General features: G+C 26.5%; 1 protein-coding gene across 4 annotated transcripts in view; it reads right to left on the bottom strand.

Annotated features, from left to right (window-relative positions):
- LOC129960354 (uncharacterized) overlaps positions 1 to 20318 on the bottom strand; it is a 30825-nt gene that overhangs the window by 10227 nt on the left and 280 nt on the right. Inside the window, exons 2-3 of one of the 4 annotated variants that reach the window (XM_056073738.1) lie at positions 19855 to 20091; positions 6035 to 6079 (exon numbers count right to left, since the gene is read on the bottom strand). The gene's annotated coding sequence lies outside the window, so the exon portion shown is untranslated. Of the gene's footprint in view, positions 1 to 6034; positions 6080 to 9599; positions 9685 to 14041; positions 14206 to 16506; positions 18565 to 19854; positions 20092 to 20318 lie in introns of those variants that run through there. The other 3 variants (XM_056073739.1, XR_008783578.1, XR_008783577.1) reach the window with 3 other exon arrangements.

The raw sequence follows: 20318 nt of genomic DNA, 5'->3' as shown, positions 1-20318 counted from the left end.
AAAATGTCGACACTGATGTAGAAGCATGTGAATTACCAAATATTTGACCAAAGATTTTGTATTTGACTTTTATATATAGAGTCACAAATAAAAACTGACATGGCTGGGATGGAAAGTATCAATTTCCTACTATGGTAACTCACAACATTTAGCAATTTAGAACATTTTATTTGCAGCCTTTATAAAGCTAAGAGCTAAAACATTCCAGGATGGATATCATCAAAAGGTTGATAAAACTGCAAAAATTAAAGATAAAAAATGTAATGTTCTAACTGAGCTTTTTAGATTAATTTTTTAACGGAAAAGAATATATATATGTGAAAAAAATTCTTATCGCTTCGTACACTCCTGAAGTTCAGTAAAGAGCTTTTTAGAACGTTTGAAATTTCAAAAATTTAATAAAAAGCTGCTTTTTAACCTATATGCAAAAATAAAATTTTCTTACTTTAGCTTTTTAAAAAATCACTGAAAAACACGATTATATATATTACGAATAAATGAAAATGATTTCACAATTCCTAGTTTCATAAGTAATGGAAACAAGTTAACGAATTAAAAAGGGCCAACTCTGTAGTTAGAAGAAAAATGAAAATAAAATATGACAGTTAAAGCACTTTTTAAGAAGTATTTTTTGAAACTAGCGCGAGATAATGCATCCCATTGTCTTAAAATTGAACAATACTTACAATGCGGGGAATCGTAATCAGTAAAAATCTTGAATTTTAAATTAAAACAAAGAAAGCGTTATTCATTTACCTTCTAATAACAAAGTTAACACATTTAACGTAACTCAACAATCCATGAAGCAATGACATTGTTTTGAATTTTATTTCTATAAAAAAAAATCATTGTTACAAATTGTGTCCAAAACTAATTTTCCGAAAATTCCTAAAACTAAAAAGCATTCATTCAAACAAAATTGGTATAATTGAAAACTCACCTTTTCAATCTTTTAAAACTGTATGAAAACAATTTTTTTGTGATGATAAATTTTGACGTTATGGCGAAAACATGTTAAAATTGTTTTTATTTTTTTATTATTATAATTAAAATTTTAAAAAATCCGTTCTTAGTAACCTTCTAATACTCAAGAAGTAACTTTCTGCCAAATTTCATGATCCTAACTTCAATGGTTTGTGCTGTACGTTGCTCGTCAGTCAGGACAAATTTCTATATGTATAGAAAGATTTTTATGAGGAAAAAAATGTGTAAGAGTTGCAAAAAGAGAAAAAGCAAAAATCGTTATAAAAATGATGGAATTTAAACCCAAAAGAATAAAAGTTTTGATTCCCCCCTTCTTTAAAAATTTTAAATACCAGATCTAGGAGGGTTTCATATAAACTAAAATTTGCCGAGATTGATCCAACAAATAAAAATTTTCAAATAGATGAAGACATTCAAAAAACGTGAAAGCAATTACTATAGTTGAAAACCAATGGCTTCAAGTTGAAATTCTACCGTACTAGATTTTACGCAATCGACTAACTTAATTACACGCAGCAATAAATTAAGTTCAGTATAGTACAGTAAAATCCCTTTAAACAGGTTGTTCAAAAGATTGCTCATAAGCTACTCTTAACGACATATTAAAGAAAACAATGATCGGATGTGTAATGATTTAAAGAGGTAAATGTTTTTAGAGTAGCTTCTCCCATGTTCGATATATCGTTTGAGCATCTAATTCATCCTGCTCTATTTTTTATTTTCCGTTGATCGGACCAATCTGCTTACTCTTCTTTAACACATGAAAAAAGTTAAACGTACTTTTATCAGAGATAACTAAAAAAAATTCTTCACCATCTTTGAATTCCAATGAAGTTCGAACGTTTTTCGAGTTGCAAGATTTATAAAAAGTACGTATTTTGCACCGTCCCTTCGGGATAACATTCCCAATATTTCAACAAACAATGCACATTGTTGAAGAGCGAATGGGAAAAAGCCATTATACGCTACGACTCTATCTCGCCAAGGGGTGAAACGAAGGATGAGTATTTCCTGAATTCTTCGTCGAGAATAAAAAATTGAATTTAAATTTTCTTCGAATTTTAATAATTTTTTTAAAATTATCGTCGAATTGAAAATAAAAAAATAATTCTTATAAAAAAATTGAAAAATACATAATAACTGACTTATTTTTTCCCTAATTTTTAAAATGTTCAATTCAAATTTTAACTTGAAAATTACAAAAATCTGACAGCATTATTGTGTATTCATATATTAAATTGAATGAACTAATACATACAGCTTTTATTTTGCCTTTAATTTTTATAAAAAACTAGATTATATAAATATTTATATGAAAAGAAATAAGTAAAACAGTAAAAAAGAGTGGAGAAACACTACTAGTTTTAAAAAAATTTCTCATTGGCAGTTTCAGATTCTACGTTTTGTAATTTTTTTTTTTTTTTTTTAATGATGCTATACTTTGCAAAAGTGGAAAATCCTTTGTTTCATTAGCTTTTCCTAACAGTTCTTTAATTTCTCTTTCCATATTCGAAATTTCTACGTATCTTTTTTCTTTCTTTTTTTTTTTTTTTTTAAATTCCAAAGAGCGAAGTACTTAGTGCAGTACATTTTATTCAAAAAGTAAAATAAAAATATTTCACAAGAAAAATAATTCTTCAAAAGTGCAGATGTATTTGTAAAAGATGTCACACCTCAATTTATTTTGAATGGAATTGTTTATATTATATATATATATATATATATATATATATGTGACAAATCCATAGCTTATGCAAGCCTAAATCATTAATTTTTGTTCTTTTCTTTTTGAACAAAATTCTCTGCATTTTCTCAGAATATCCGAATATCCATTTTTCAGTTTATCATTTTATGTTGCTTTTGGAAACTTTGCTCATATTTCTGACAGTATACTCTATAATGTATAGTATGTGTGGATTGCTGAATACATTCAAGGGGAAGTCTACATTATTAATTATCTATGGATGATAATTTAAATCCGCTTAAAGTGATACTTCCCGCTTTGTGTCCACTGACAGAATTTTACCCCTGGTTTCTTTATCAGTACAGAATAATTACAAACACACTTACTGACAACAAATTTGCTTTGCTCGAAAAAACCCAAAAGAGTAGTAAGATTTTATTGATGGAATTTGGGTGGCTAGTATTTTTTCTAATGTTTTCAAAGAGAATGACATCTATCAAAACACTATAGCAAAGCATAAGATTTGAAGCTACAAAAGTAAATGAAATGACAAGTAATAAGTGGCAACACCAGTTTCAGAAAATATTCTATATATAAACTTTCAGAAGGAATAAAAATAAATTTTCTGCGATAATATACTTTGATATTATGGTGGAAACAAGTTAAAATTTTGTTCATTTTTTGACTGAATTTGTAATTAAAAATTTTTTTTAAATCTATCTTCAATAATCCAAGCATCCAAATAATCTGCTAAATTTCACACTCCTAACTGCAGCAATTGAGGCTCTGGCGATTTCTCTGTACTGCTCTGTCAGTCAAGAAAACTTTTATATATTGGGAATGAGATTTCAGTGGGAAAAAAAAAACTCTAAGAAACAATATGATCTGAAAAATAAAACTTCTCTTATTTCTGTTAAATTTTGAATATCAGACTTAACAGAATTTTAAAAAAATAAAAACTAATAACTGACAAGATTGGTTCAAAAAATGATAATTTTCAAAGGAATGGTGACATTTAAAAAAATTACAATGCAAAAGAAGTCACTATCATTGAAAACTTACATCTTCAAATTAAAATGTCATCACACTGGATTTCACATAATCGAATAAAATAAATACAAAGGCAATAAACAAATGTACAGTAAAATCCTTTTTGTATGTTGCTCAAGAGATAGCCCAAAACAACATGTTAACGAGAATGATGACTGAATATGTAATAACCTAAAGAGGCTTCAAAGTAATAAAAATAAAAGTGACTAAATATCATATATTTTTTTATGTGTGCTTTTAAGACAACTACCTAGTCTAATGCATTTATTTCTTTTGCATATCCTACTTTATTATTATTTTTCATCAACCAGAGCCAAACTGCATACTCTTTAAGAACCAAGTTACCAGGCATAACTACAATAAATTCTTTGCTATTTAGAATACTAAAAGTATAAAAAGTTCAAACATTTTTCAAGTTGAAACAAGTCTGGCATATTTCATATTTCCCTCTTTTGGAATAACCATCTCAATATGCAGTGGCACTGATTGTTGAAATCCCTGGATTCTTTCACCAATTTTTTCCCTTCTGTCAGTTTTCTTTTTTGATATATGAAATAATGATTAATAGCTGTTTTCAATTTATTGTACTCAATGCCTGCGGAAACAAAAAAACAAAAAACTTTGCACTTCTTCAGAAAATTAAGAACTTTTAAGAATCTTCTTTTTTCCTAAAATCAAGTACTTTTCATGATGCTATGCACTCCGTTGAAGTACAAACGGAGTATGGGATCTACTATTAAAATTTTGCCACGATAAAAAGGATGCCCGTTGTCTTGCTCTGATTAGAGCTTCATTATTCCTAACCAAGTTTGATTTAAAAGGCTTTAGCATTTTTAAAAGTTTAGCTATTATTGTAAGTATTTTGTAGAGGTAGAAGTTGATTTCATGGTTACTAACTGCTTTAAATGAGTTGGGAGCCTATCAGTGAAACCTTCAAGAATGAATTGTGGCTTAAAGCGTAACAGTCTGCCCCAATATAATTTTTTATGAAAATAATCAATTTAGTTACCATTTTTAGTCAATTTTTTTATGTGTGTGAAAAAACAGCAAAATTTACAATACTGGACTGAATAAAATGTTCATTGAATACAGAGCAAATATCATCAAAATTCTTAATATCTAAACAATTTATATAAAGAGTTAATGCAGAGCCTTTTAGAAATTTGGTGATATTTTTAAATTTTTCATAAGTCAGTTTTATTACTATTTCTATGAATTTATTTTCAGGAAAAAAAGGAATTATGGAGGTTTATCTCTTTGCTGGGAGTATGGGGTGCCAAATCAACAATTTTTTAGAGAGTATGTTAGAAATAACTAATTTTCAAAAAACTGCAATTTAGTTCAGGAAATAAGACAAAATTTTAGATTAAAGTAACATGGACTAATTTAAAATAAAAATAAAATTAGGAAATTAATTAAGATTAAAATTAAATTAAGAGATATCATTACACACAGAAACACATATATATTATAGCACAGTTATATAAAAGTATTTAACAAGAAAAAAATGTAATTCTTCAAAAGCATAGATACATTTCTTTAAAATGCATACTTGAATATAATAATTTCATAGTCTAACAATTCATCAAACACCAAATTATGATATTTTATTCTTTTATAAAATGCACTACATTTTCTCAGAGCATTAGAATGCTTCTTTCAACTGCTCTTGTTTTAGAAAGTTTATTTCTTATTTTTTATAAAAAGTGAAACAATAAATATGCCTTATATCTGCATTAGTTTTTTCTACTTTAGTACACTTTAGATAGCAATTTTCTCTTCTTTTGATTGAAAAATATAACTATATATTTTTGCAAATTCATAATATATGTATTAAATTCTAAAACTATTTTTCAAACTACTTTATTATATCTGCATATCAATATCATATTTTTAAGTGGAGGGGGGAACTGCATAAGGATGAATCAGCATTGGTAAGAATAGTACGGATTATAGTAAAATCATTTTCTGAGGCTGCTAGGTGCTACCTAAAACAGATTCCCATATTAATTTAAAGATATCGGTTAATTTCTAAGTTTTATTCAGGATTTTAAATGCTGTGCTTATTTTTACTAAACTTCTGATCAACTCATAAAATTTTTCATTTTGGTATCTTCTTAAGTCATTCTATTCATGTAATTGATGAAAGAAATATATTACATGATATTTGAATTGCTTACTTTTGTATGATAGAAAAGCAGTCTTAAAATGAATAACAGCAGTACAAACTGTAAAATGAAATGATTCTTACATACTACATATAAATTTTTTAAAAAAATTTAAAATCACTTAAACATAAAAATCAATAATACTTACTCTGATGGGAATAAGAATGTACTTCACTGGGTATGCATACTGCACCTAAAGAGTTGAAACAATTTTTAATTCAGACTTTTCTCCAAACATATCAAAATCTGTAAAATCATATAAAGTGCAACTACTCTACAAATTTTATGTTTAATTAAAATGATTTTTTTTTACAATATATATATATATATATATATATAAACCATCTTTATCTTAAAAGAGCTTATTGAATGTTGCAAATAATACTTTAGATAAGGGTTTGAACTAGTAAACTGAGGTAAATTTTCTCTCTGTGTAGCATGATTTTCTAGTATTACATTTTAGTAAATGATATTTTGTTTATTTCTGCTGAAGTGCAATTTAATAGTAAGTTGTACATAAATGTGTAATATAGGGGAGAGTGGCTCACCTTGGGACACAGTACACCTCGGGACAGCTTTATTTTTTGCCCTAGATTTTAAATTAATGCTTAGCTTTTATAGATGCAGATAGACGGCAGCACAGTCAAATCTTCAGATGTGTTTTGATTCCATTGATACAGCAGGTAAGAATTTATTAAGATTTTTATTTTGAGAACATGTCTAGTAACTTTCATGTAAAACTTTGATAAGTAGTTAGGTGGATTTTTAATGAAAATATTTTGAAATAAAAGGTACTGTAATGAAATTTAAAGCTTTCTCTATAAAACTCATGTGTAATTATTGTTCTGATGCTAAACCTAACAGCATGTCATTCTAAAATTTCATTGTGTGTGAATGGTCCACCTTGGGACAGGTGGAAGTGGTCCACCTTGGGACACAAGATGTGACTACCTAACTTTTATTTCAAATATTTTTACAAAAATATATTATGTTTAAAATATTTTTTATTTAATCTACATAATCTGTGTTTATTAATAGTTATTATTTCTACTTTTAGGAACTCATTAGGCTTAACAATGGCAAGGATTAGAAATAAAGAATACCAGAAAAACGAAACAGTTCGTGGTAACAATATTCAGAAAGCTGCTGCAAAAGTTTTATCAAGAGAAATGTCTTTTAGGGAAGCTGCTGCAGTCTACAATGTTAGTAAGACAACTCTGAATCGCCATGTTAGTACTTTTAAAAAAAGTGAACAGCCAAATTCTAACTTCAAGTACGTATCAAAGATTCAAAGTCGAAAAATATTTACCAACGATGAGGGAAACAAACTAGTAGATTACATTTTACAAGCTTCGAAATATCACTATGGACTAACAATTAATGATGCACGTACCCTTGCATATGAATATGCTTCAGCAAATAAAAAGAATATTCCCCCAAGCTGGGAGCATGAAAAAAAAAAAAAAAAAGCTGGAAAGGACTGGTACATTGGATTTAAAAGAAGACATAGTGCCATGTTTTCTCTTCGAAAACCAGAAGCAACTAGAACACTCAAGTAAAAGAGAAAGAATGTATGAATATGAAAGCGAAAAAAAGGATTAAAAAACAGCTTCAGTTGATCATTAGTAGCAGTAGTGAAGATGAAGATTTAATGCTCTCAGAATTGGTAGGAAATAATACAACTGGAAGACCAGTGAAGAATTGATGGTGATGAATATGAGTTATCTTTTTTGAGACGACTAAATCAATCATTGACATTTATTTATCCTGAAAAAGAGGACAAATCTTACGTAAACTCAAATGACATTTTATTAAAACTTAAAGAACCAAAGCAAAGTACCGAACGTTCTTTGGGTTTGGTATTTGATTTCCAACAATTAATTACAATTAAATATAAAATTTGTTAATTTTTTTGTGTGTTCAACTAATAAAAAGCTTTCTTAACAAAATTAGGAAATATTAATTTCTAATTAGTTATATTTATCACTTTATATACTTTTCTTTTCTCGAATAAACAATTTCAAGTGTAATGTAATTCAATTATTGATCTTTTCATATCTGTTTTTCAGCTGTCCCAAGGTGAGCCACCAGGTAGTACACCTTGGGACAAAGTACAAGTTTACTAAATATTTTTTTAAAAATTTTCTATAATGGATTAAAGATTAAAAGCTGTTAAATAATGTAGGCAAAGGTTAAACAAATACAAGGTAAAAATTTGAAAATAATTCATCAATATAAAAAATTTTGAGAAAAAAAAGAAAAAAAGCATCCCAAGGTGAGCCACTCTCCCCTAAGTATAAATTGATATTTTGAGAAAAGTTGTATATCCTTAAATTGTGTATAAATTTCCTTTACCTTATATACATAAATTACCTTATGTGTAACCAACCTTATATGCATAAATCTCCATCTTTTATTAACAAGAAAAAGTGAGTCATCCATACTAAAGAATAATTCTAATTATGATGGCAGTATAACTTCGATGAAAAAAATTAATTTCTTGCAAGCAGAATTTATATTATTGAATACCTTTTAAAATTAATCAATTTTTTTGCATTTCATTATTAAAAATAAGTATCTGGTTAGTTACATCCTTTTCATGCTCATCTTTTATGGAATGCCATTTAATGTTAGGGATAAAGTAACATTTATTCAAATTCGGTTAAAAGAAAAAATTATTTTAAAGGAAAAAAAAACATTAACAAACAAAAATACACTCTTGAAAATAGTTTTTTATAGGAAATCCCTACAACAGATTTAAAAAAATCAGATTCGGAAAATTCTTTCTTATTGTACATTATAGAAAGTCACTGCAATATGTCATTGCCATCATGCTTGCAATCGAATAACCAAACATCTATTTGTATTTCTCTGTAATAATTAAACGTAACTTAAGAGACAAAATTATAAAATTGGAAAAAAAAAAAACCCGTAGTTTTATTTTAGCAACTTAAGAAAAATTTAACATGCAATCCGCGATCGTGATCACACTCCCGAAAATAACGAACGTTGAAAACGGAAGACTACAATCTCATTTAGGTGGTACACAGCATATAAAATTATACGTAATAAATAAATAATAAAATAAAAATCTAAATAAGATAAAATTTTACGCAAATAGCCGATCTTTTATTACATTAAGTTCCTACACATCAATGATATTCGCATATTATCAAATCGGCAAGCAAACGAAACAACTGAATTTGTCCGCTACACGTTCAGAAATGTGGAAAATCGCACCTGCATTTATTAACTAAAAAGGATTTTAGTTCAAGAATCAGCAAATTAAAAAAAAGAATGTATATATTTCAAATGTATATATTCAAAAAGAATGTATATATTCAAATGTGTATATTTCAAAATGTATATATTTGTATATGATTTCAAACGTCCGGAGCCAAACTCAATATTTCAAATATAAAGAAAATAATTCTCATTTTATCCTTTTTATAATTAATATAAGTGTTTCTTAAATTAATCATATATATTATTAAAAGATACTAATAAATAATTTAATCTGTTAAGAATTACTAGCACATTTACATAAGATTCAAGCCTAGTGATATGTTTACATAACCAAAATGACCAATTTGAAAGATTTTCAATTTATATTTCGAATTTCTAAGCTCTTCTCTCTGTAAATCTAAGCTCTTCTCTGTCCTAATTCACTAATTATTATAACAAATATACATATATGTATATATTATACTTACAGTTCAATGCAGAAACTGTCTAAGATTAACAACAGCAGCTGTCAAACATATGGATAGCCGTGCATTGCGCACCGGCAAGAATCCCGGGAGCGAAACAAATTATGACAATCCTAATGACATATCTGTAGGGGTTGCTATATTGGCATGGTTTATCAAATCGCGGATAGTTGGCGATTTTAAAAATTGAAAGAAAAAACAGTTTGAATGGAAAATTAACTAGAAAAACGTAAAATTATTTTATCTTGCAAACAATAATCGTTACTAGGCTTCATGAGAAATCATCAACGAGGGCAGTCTTAAATAAGTTTAACTTCTGAAATTAATATAAGAATAAAATTATATTTTAATAAGTAAATAAAAAAAATGCTGACTTTTTTTATGCTGACTTATTATTTCAAATTGTCGTGCAATTCGACATTTATGGTTAGCGGGAAAATATTTTACATTAGTGCTTCTGTTTGAAAGAATTCATTATGTTTTAAAAATATGGTGAAAGTTTAATCCTATATAAAAATTACTGAGAATGCATTTCCAAATTAAAAATATTTGTTTATATGAGACTTATCAAAAAATTATAATAATAATAATTTATAAAGCATTATGGCATAAATATGTTAATTAACTAATTTTTATTTAAAATACTTAGACATGAAAAGCTTTTTCTTGTTGTTCTTGTTTCAGCAACAAATCTTTACTATTTCTTTAAATTTACTTTTGATGAGAAGAATACTTGAGACATATGCTCACTCTTTTATTCCTTAAAATTTTAGTTACATGCATATTATGAACTAAAAAATAATGTTTGTAAAAAAAAGTTCTCAATTCAGAAGAAAAAAAGAAAATAAATAATTCTTCCCTTTGGATTTATAATTTTGACTTAAAGTAGCTTGCAGAATTAAGTACATACCACTTCATTCCTTCCTTAAAAATATAAAAACGAAACATTAAATTCATACTTGGGTCCACAGCCCATGCTTAAAAATTTCTTTGAATAAAATTGTATATAAACTTAGTCTAAATATTTTGTTACATATTCTTTGGCTTTTAAAACAGCTTCTAAATGATGAGGCATTCAATTAATAAAATTTTATGTTATTTCAAAGGTTATTTTTATCTATTCTGCTTGTAACCATATATGTGTTTCTCAACAAACTTTTTTTTAATTCAGACCACACTGATGCTTGTGGATTGAAGGGAAATGCTATTACATTTCACAATTGTATATTAGCATCTTCCTTATATATTTCAAATTGTTGTCTTGCAAGAAAATTATGAAATTTAATTAAATCTTTTTTCTTTTCTTTGAAGAATATAGTTTATCGCCTTTATATATATATATATATATATATATATATATATATATGTATGTATGTATGTATATATGAATAAAGAATAGCAAAGCTAGGAAAAAGTTTAAATCTCAATTATAAATATGTAAGACAATATATGTAATGATATTTTAATATCTGGTTTAATCCAACTTAATTTCCTAAATTTTTGCCTAATTCAGCCCATGTCGGGGTTATTCGGGAGTGTTCTCTTGTTTCCTGATCCCATTCTACTGTTGAAGCTTTGTAAGTATGTTGCGCCATCAGTTCCACGTGTCAAGTGAAAATGATCCCTTCGGTGCCCTTGTCCAAGGTCAACAAGAGTATTCAATCAACACGTGGCCGGTAATCCCATATTATATAAGACTAGTTATCATTTATTCAATTCCTTCCTTACTTCTGCTTTTGTTGCGCGCTGTTGTTTACATGTTCTGTCCGCGTATGCCTGTAAATAAATTGTCTTCCCGCGATGGATTAAAATGAATTTAAAAATGTAAAATGTCTTTTCTATGTCTTCAAACCTGCCTTCAGCTTCAAACAAAATAAGCTTACATATATAGATATAGATAGATGCTACATATATACTGTCTTATAACGTACAATATTGTATAATATCAGGAAATTATATTATACAATATAAGGAAACTATATTAAATAATATTGAGAAACTATATTGCATGATGTAGGGAAATGACATTGTTTAATATGGAAAAATGACATTGACCAATATAGGAAAACTATGCTGTACAATATTGGAGAACCATATTGTACAATATTGTTTTTGAAAGTTTACGATATTGAACGATAGTATTCTATTATGGAATTAAATCATTATAGTCTTCCTGAATTTTGTTTCCTTGATTAACGCATTCTTTTAGGAATATTTTCAAATTTCTAAATGTACTAAAAGTAAGATGTAAAATTAATACAATAGAAAAAAGGAACAAAAATTAATACATTTTATGTTACTTTAAATACTCAACGGAAATCATGAATGTTGTGTACTCAATTCTGAAGACTATTAAATATCAATTTGCCCCTTTCGAGAACAGAAAAATTTTACAAACAAACGGGGTTTTTTCCCCCTATTTTTTTATAACTGCTTTTACTTTTTTTGTTTTGACAAATCTTGCAAACTTAGCTAAGAAGCATTTTGTTATTTTAATTAGTAAACTTTATTGAATGCATCTGTCCAATACAGCTTTGTCCATGAAAAGGAACAATCTAAAAAATATTGCAACCAGTAAATATTTCGTTTAACACCTCTCCAACTATTACATAAGCTTTTTACAAATTGTATAAACATTTGAAGTAATGTCATAAATGAAATGTTCTGCATTTATAATTTTATTACATAATGCCTCACATACATTTGAAATGTTATTTTGAAATTTCATCAAAATTAACTTTCTGATTTCATTAAATTTCTATATTATTAAACAAATTATTGTTCTGTTTTTAGTTTTGCTATCATTGTGATACTGGATAGCTGAGTTATTTCCACAGATTAGTTCTAGAAAAATGAGGTGTTAAAACCATATACTTCTTCCTTTTTAACAGTATATATATAATATCTAATGAGAATGCATCCTGCGGTTAGTACCTTCACAACAGTTATTATAGTTTGATGAAAATATATTTTTTAAATATATTTTATTTTAAGAATATGTTTTTAATGAAATTTTAATTTTTTTTTCTCAGTTTCTTATGTATTCTATTTTTAGAACTATAATCAAAGTATAAAACCGTCTATTTTACTGAAGAGGGCATTTTAAATTTCAAGTTATATTCTGAAAAGCCATATTTTATGTATGTAATTTCTTAAAACATCACATTGCAATATTTCATATCAAGAAAAGGAATCTTTTAAAAATTTATTTACAAAAAAAATCATCTGTAAAACATTTATTTTTTATATCATTGAATGCGAATTGAAAATACTTTAAATGTTGTATTGTTTTTATACAATGATAATTAAATTTAATATAAAGCACTTATTGATTATGTAAACTTTAATAACAACATTTTTATAATGAATTTCTTATAAAAAATTGTTTGCATTATTATATGTTCTCTATTTTAATGTTTCTTATATGAATAAATGCATTTTGAACAGTGAAAAAAATTATCCAAAAAGTTATACAAGAACTATAAAATAATATTGCTTTATCTACAATAATTAAATAATTTCCAGAACTAGGGAAGTTATTTTTGATTTTTTTTTTACATATAAATTTGTACAATTGTTTACAATGAGGCATAATATTTAGAATTGTTTTACTTTAATCACATTTAACAAACATAGAGTATTTTAAAACTGCAATACAACCTCTTATTGCTCATATTTATTAAATTTTTTGAATCCAAACAATTATACATATAATATATTACAGTCATAGATAGTTACTATTAAAAAATGTGAAATATTTTAAATTTTGGTATTGGCATTTTATCTTGCATAATGCATGCTTATCTTTCTGCTTATTCATTGGCATGCTTATCTTAAATAAAATTCTATTATGACTGAGAAAAAAGCTTGATGGATTTATATAATACTTGCATAGCCAAATAAATAAAACAGTATTAAATTTATACGATGAAATGTGTTCAAGGTCTAGTTAGTTCCATAATCTATAATAACAAGCTTCCGCTTGCTCCTTATAATTTTAAATATATATAAAATAACAAATGAGTAATGTCATGAAAAATTTATTTTGTCAGAAAGCATATTCCTATCCATGTATACACGACATAAGAAGTTAGAATCTACTTATTTAAAACCTTATATTATAATTGGATTTTGTACTCTTTATTCTTCATTGAAAATCTACAAAATTAACATTTTTTCCTTCCAAAATTATCTTCTTAATAACAGAGAAATTGTAAATTTAAAAGTTTAAGTAAAATGAGAGAAAATATCTATATTTTCTACTTTTCTTACTTTACCTCTCAAATATATATATTAGCAAATTTACTACATAAATCATTTTATTAAATTTATTTCTAAAATAATAATGAAATCTAAAAAAATCTTGAAATATATGTATGTTCTAAACATTAAATAGCATAACAGATTGATAAAACAGTATGGGTGATGCCTTATATCAAAAATCTGAACAGGATGAACTAAAAAATGTTTGTAACTGATGTCAGATTGAGAATACAAATACTAACACTATCTAGTTTTTATTTTTCTACCAAATGCAGATAAGTTTCTGCAAGGCAGCTTGTATTAATATAATGAATAACCAGGTAAATACAAATTTTCACGCATCCTCCTAGAAAAAAAAAGAATTGTAACTTAAGTGCCAATTACACATGTATTTTCAATATCACTCAAGAGATATGTTGCAATCCGAGATGATAAAACCACAAAAAAAAAAAAAAAAAAGACAGGTTTTTATTGGACAAAATAGAAAGTATTTTATTGATAAATGTTTATTTGTTATTTCAAGATCAGTTCTTTAATTTGTATTTTTGTGATATTCATGTTTTGATTGTGTTAACCCAGCAAAGGCTAAGAACTCGTTCAGAAGTATACGCCGGAAAACAAACCTCAATTCCTTCCTTCCTTCCTTTAATTTGTAAGATGGAAATGCAATTAATTTTTTTACCAATGGAATAGAATACCTAGAAGGAAGGTATTCCAGAAGGTATATTTCCCCCTAGGTAGGAAGAAATAGGATTTGCATATTGATTGCATGCCAGCAATCATTAAAAAGCAAAGAGATCACATTCACATGTATGTTGGAATCAAATAACAATTTTTAAAATGTACAATAAAAAAGCTAAATAATAGTAAAAAGTATGTCATGTGAACAAAACAATATATATATATATATATATATATATACAAAAGTATTAGAATCAAGTTAATAGGAAAAACAAAAACCAAATAAAAATAAAACCAAAAAAATTATTAAAAAATATTAAAAAAGAATCCGGCCTGAAGACTTTTTCAAGGGTCACCCTCAGGCAGGGATTCAAATAAAGGGATTTTTTCTGTGAGGACATACAGACATTAAGTCTAACAATGATTCCTCGTGACCCGAAAATCCCCCGAAATTATGCTCAAGAGATATACCATTTTAACAGAAAGGAAATACAAAATAACAAATTAGAAAAAAACCACAAAGTAAAAATACAATAAAAACAATAACAATAAAAACAAAAACAGCATTAAAATTAAAATTAAAATTAAAAACGAAAAGGCCAAGACATACCATCCAACAGTGAACGAAACTTTAAACAATCGATTGTGATTTCCTGTTTTTGAAAGTTAACGGTAAATTATGTAAACAGAGGTAGGCACCCAGCGCCATCTATTGAGTGATCCAATATGCAAGTAAATTTCTATTTTTATTTAAGCCAAAAGATTAATCCCAAACCATACCTTGTTTAATTAAAAAATTGACATTACAGTAATTTCTAGGAAAATCATTTTTAATTAAATTTTTAAGGAGGATATTTGATGCTTCAATATAAGAATTTTTATTATTGCAAACCCTTTTGATCCTGTTAACTTGTGAGAAAATAAGATTTTTGAAAATTTTAGAGTTTAGATTGGAATGGTAGTTACATAGTTTTGTTATTTTAAAGTTGAAATCATCCCTTTTATCGTATATACCAACTATTGTTTTATCATTAGTTTTATCATTTTCGGGTCACGAGGAATCATTGTTAGACTTAATGTCTGTATGTCCTCACAGAAAAAATCCCTTTATTTGAATCCCTGCCTGAGGGTGACCCTTGAAAAAGTCTTCAGGCCGGATTCTTTTTTAATATTTTTTAATAATTTTTTTGGTTTTATTTTTATTTGGTTTTTGTTTTTCCTATTAACTTGATTCTAATACTTTTGTATCAATTCATCTGTGTTTTAGAAGTAGCTGCAATTGCGCTCTCTAAATACTATGAAGTTCCTTTTTGGTTTTAGTTTAAATAGGTAATAAATTTTAGTTGCGATTTCGAAACTGTTTTGTTTCGTTTTCATTTTAGTTTCGTTTTCAAACTTTTTCTTACTTTAGATTGGTTATATATATATATATATATATATATATATATATATATATATATATATATATATATATATATATATATATATATATATATATATATATTAATTTTAAACATTTATTAATTTTATTTTATAGAAAAAGCATAAATATTTTTGCCTATTTTCACGAATTTATTTCTAAATGATACAATGCCTGTTAACTGCACACTTGACACTTACTTTTGAAGAAAAAAAAGTAACAGTTCAGAATTTTTATTTTAATATATAACAATACAGATTAATATTTAGACTTTGAGAACAGTTGTTGAATAGAAATAACTATTTTATTTTAAGCAATTGTACAAGCATTGTTCTCTTTTTCTACTTTCAGATGCAGCCTTTAAAGTAGGGTTTATACAAAAACCGACTTTTTGAAAAACCAGTTTTCAAAATCAATATTATGAAAAAAAAAAAAAAAAAAAAAACGGTTTTAACCGGTTTTTAAATTTTTGTCAAAAAAAAAAAAAAAGGAATAAGGAAAAATATTTTATTTCATTTATATAAAATAACAAAAAATGAAGTCAAAGTCAAAATATTAAAAAAAATTAAGAATTACATATACATATTATTTACACAAAATAACGAAAACTCAAACAAAAATTTCAAATAATTTTTATATTATTTTCACTAATTTTAATTTCCCCTAAGAAAATAGGATTTTAAAAAACATAAAATATCCACTGAACGGTTGCTAAGTCTTGTTCTTATTTTGGACACAATGTTGCCTGAAATAGAAAATACTCATTCACTAGCTACTAAGCTTGATTTTATAGTTTTTATGGCATCAAATAACAAACCTAAATTTTTTTTGTTCTTTTATTCGTTACCTCAAATAATGAAAATTCAGCTTTCAGTGCCTTTGGATTTGCAAGTTTATTTTCAGGGTCTTCAAGAAAATTATTAATTGATTTTTCTATGGCTTCTTTTAAAAAAACATTACTATGATTAGTAGTTTCTTTGATTTACTCTTCATCAGAATAGTTTTCCAAGTAAGAATTTGGAAATATAATAGACAATATCTTTACAGATAATTAAATAATTTCAGTTTTTGAAGCTGAAGAAAGTGCACTAGACTTCTTCGCTGAACTAGAAATGTTTTGTGGATATTCCAAATACAGCAAAAGACTTGCTAATCCTACTTGTCTTCTTTCTTGAATTCGTTCTTATAAAGCATATAATAATTTCAAACTTATTTCAGTTTTTAAATTTTTTAATTCATTTAACAGAAATTCAAATATACCTTCACTTGTTAATAAAATGGCATCTCGACGCCCTAAGCCTTCAGCTGTTAAATGAATCGGTCCCAACCAATAAAATTCATTTTCATCATGCAAGATGTTTTTGTTAGGGAGGGTTTGAAGCTCGAAATCACACAGGCAATGAATAAAGCATAAATGGCAATTTTCATCATCATCTTTTAATCACATATATTTTTTTACCTGCTTTTACCAGTATTGCATTATTATTATTATGTATGCTTCTTTGAAAGCAGATGCGTTTTTAAAAAGTTGACCTGCTTTTACCAGTATAGCTTTGTTATTACGTACGCTTCTTTGACAGCAGATGCATTTTTAAAAGATTGACGTAAAACTATGACATCATAGCTGTTATTACATTTCAAAATTGGTCGAGCTCCAAAACTTTGTTTACCAGCTAGAAAAATTGAAAATGAAAGTTTAAAAAAATTATATAAAGAGAGAGAGAGAGAGAGAGAGGGAGGGATACAGATTAATAGAGAAGTCACCTGATAGTTTCAAACCAGTTTAAACTGGTTAATGACTTAAATTAATTAAGACAAATAATGACTTAAAAAATAATAATGTTCTCACATGATAACTTGAAAGTTGCAATTGTAGATTTCATTTATTTATTTTTGAAGAAGAGGAATATCCAGGCGATCCAGAAAACTGGTTTTCTTAATTTAAAAACCAGTTTTCAAATGTGGCAAATGTACTTTAAAAAAACCAGTTTTTTAAAATTGGGTCTCAAAAACCGTCAAATCCTAATTTAAAGTAAATAAGTGAGCTAATAATGCCCCAACAGAACTGAAATTTGATTATACTTGCCAATGGCATGATTTTAATATTATGTAAGTATCAAAAAAGTTAATAAATTTATAGAGTTAACATTACTAATCAACTAATTATTACTATAGATTATTTGTAAAACACTCTTACTGGCTATGACAATGCACATAAACTTGCAAGAATTTAAGAAATTAAATGGTTCTTCTAATGAAGCATTACCAAGTTTTTGATAAACATAACATATAAATACACCATAGTTACATTATCTGCCTGTGAAACATGATTTTCCATGAAAAACATGAGAAATATTATTTTTTTACTTAAATCTTTTTGTAAATTTTTTGGTAGAAAAACATGCCACTTATTCAATGAACATGCCACTGACAACTGCAGTTTCGAGAATTATTCTTAAGGTCACAAAACTGAAATGTGTAACTTTTCTACATCAACTTTAAATAATTTTCAGTGGCTGTACTGATTAACAGAAATGATTAACTGCTCATATTTTTGAAAATCACTCATCCAAGAACAATTGCATTCCTTATTTCTCAAAAGTGCTAAAGGAGAGAGAGAAGAAAAAAAAAAAACTATCAGAAAAAATACAATTATCTTTTATATAAATATGCAAATCTGAATATTTGTATACAAAGCAATTGGTTACAAGAAAATTGTATCATACAACCAAATTTTTTTTATAACTGGAGACAGATTCCAGCATTTTTTATTCATCTACAGATAGAAATCTTAAATTGGTAATCCCTACATTATTTACATATAACACATAGTCAGAAAGACTTGCATTATCTATACTTATAAGTTAAGAATTTTTTCAATCTCTAATATCTTAAAACTTAAAATCATTGTCTTTACAAAATTTATTGTTAATTGTATTGTTGACCAAAACTTTATACATACATTTGCGAAAGAAAACAGCTCAAAGCCTCATTTATACTCTAACTGAAAGATAAACTAATGAGTATAATAATTTATAAAATTTCCACACTTCATGACATCTTGTTGGAGGACATGGTCAGGAGAAGAAATTCTCCGCTGATCAAATGTATTATCATTTTAACTTGTAATCAAATTATTAATTAAAGGTAAGTAGTCATTAAGTAGTTAGTTATTGTAAAAAATCTTCAATGATTACCATGGATGTGATATGAAAAAACACTTTAATTGCGAATATTTACATAAAAATTTTGAAAGTGCATTTACATTGACAAAAACAAATCTGAATTTAATCATACCATGTGGAGTTGAGTTGCAACTAGTATGACACATACAATTACATTGAGGATCAAAAAAATTAATCTTTTTTTTTCTTCTTTTTTTTTTTTTTTGTATGTTTAACAATTAAAACTTTGTAACGATTTTAACAAATAGGCAAAATTATCATAACACTTTGAAACAAGGTACTACTAAAATTTTCCCATTGAAGCACTTGAAACATAGAGGTATAAATTAAAATTAATACTGTTTTCTTAGAGCACAATCTGCACAAATAGAACATAATACTTACATCAAACAGCCAATTATAAATAAAATCTGGAAATTTTGATTTCATAAGATTTATCTTTTTTCTGATGAGAAAACATCAGAACTTTTTAAATCTTCACAATTTAAATTATAAATCCCTACTTTCTCTATTGGTTTATTGTTATATTTTAATAAAGTTGTAAATGATTTATTTATACTAAATTTATATTTCTTTATATGCAGAGGACTGTCCACATCCTTTTCTATTTTCCTTTTTACATTTGACTGTTACCATAGAAATTAGAAAACATTTTAGAAATAAATAATAATAACTTTTTAACTTGATTATATCAACAAAAATTACTTACAGTTGATTCTGCCTTCCTCTGACAAACACAGGCCATTTCATCACTGCTATTTGGTTACCATTCATCTTGATCAATACTGCTTCTTATCTACACTTAAAAGAGCAAACTTGTGGAAGACAAGGCTTTTTCGATACAGTTGATTCAGTGAACAAAGTATTAGATAAAACATATCATTTCATTCTGAAGCATTGTAGTATAAAATCTTTCGGTTGGAACACAAACTTCAGTTTTTGCTATCTGGAAAAGAAAACACGAAATATTTGCTTTAGGGGATATAAAACATACTTTTCCCAGTATTACTACATCCATTAAACTGGGATCATAAATATTGGGAAACAATAATTTTTTTTAAAAACCAAAAAAAAGCTCCTTTTAATCATTTTAACAAATTGTTTGTATTGACGCTTATCACTACAGAATTAAATAAATTTAAATTAAGAAAAGATAATCTCTAGAGTAAATAG

Source organism: Argiope bruennichi, chromosome X2, assembly GCF_947563725.1.
Source record: "Argiope bruennichi chromosome X2, qqArgBrue1.1, whole genome shotgun sequence".
NCBI classification, from domain to species: domain Eukaryota; kingdom Metazoa; phylum Arthropoda; class Arachnida; order Araneae; family Araneidae; genus Argiope; species Argiope bruennichi.
The sequence above is the reverse complement of the archived record's forward strand: the minus strand, read 5'-3'. Positions and strand labels throughout refer to the sequence as shown.